The following is a 444-nucleotide window of genomic DNA, read 5'->3' as shown; positions in this document are numbered from 1 at the left end:
AACTCATGATGCGGACACCTATGGATCAAATCCTTCCATTTCTCCCATGCCTCATAAAAATGTTCACCCTCCTGCTGCATAAAGTTGGAGATTCTCTCCTAAGGGTTGTAGTTCTCTAAATGGGAAAGTACTTGGACAAAACTTTTGTGACTAATGTGTCCCATGAAGTAATGCTGCCCACCTTCAAGGAATTAAACCACGACTTGGCCTTATCCTTAAGTGAAAATGGAAAAGGTCTTAACCGGATAGAGTCATCTGAGAAATTCTGGAATTTGAAAGTCGCACAGATATCTAAGAATTCCATGATGTAGAAATAAGGGTCCTCCTTCTCCAACCCATAGAATGTAGGGAGGAGTTGGATCATACCTGATTTCAACTCATAACTGGCGGCAGTAGTGGGTGGCAATATAATGCAAGAAGGTGATGTGAAGTGGGATGGGATAG

General features: G+C 42.1%; 1 non-coding gene across 1 annotated transcript; it reads left to right on the top strand.

The window, feature by feature from the left end:
• On the top strand, window positions 1-106 carry LOC137965300 (small nucleolar RNA R71). Its single transcript, XR_011116050.1, has one exon. It is a non-coding gene; the product is annotated as a small nucleolar RNA R71 (small nucleolar RNA).
• Window positions 107-444: the final 338 nt, after the last annotated feature.

The sequence above is a fragment of the Aristolochia californica genome, unplaced genomic scaffold (genome assembly GCF_029961685.1).
Source record: "Aristolochia californica isolate CCGP_79_NKW_82.1479 unplaced genomic scaffold, dmAriCali1.0.hap1 SCAF_1, whole genome shotgun sequence".
Classification (NCBI taxonomy): Eukaryota; Viridiplantae; Streptophyta; class Magnoliopsida; order Piperales; family Aristolochiaceae; genus Aristolochia; species Aristolochia californica.
This window is presented reverse-complemented; position numbering and strand designations above follow the sequence as displayed.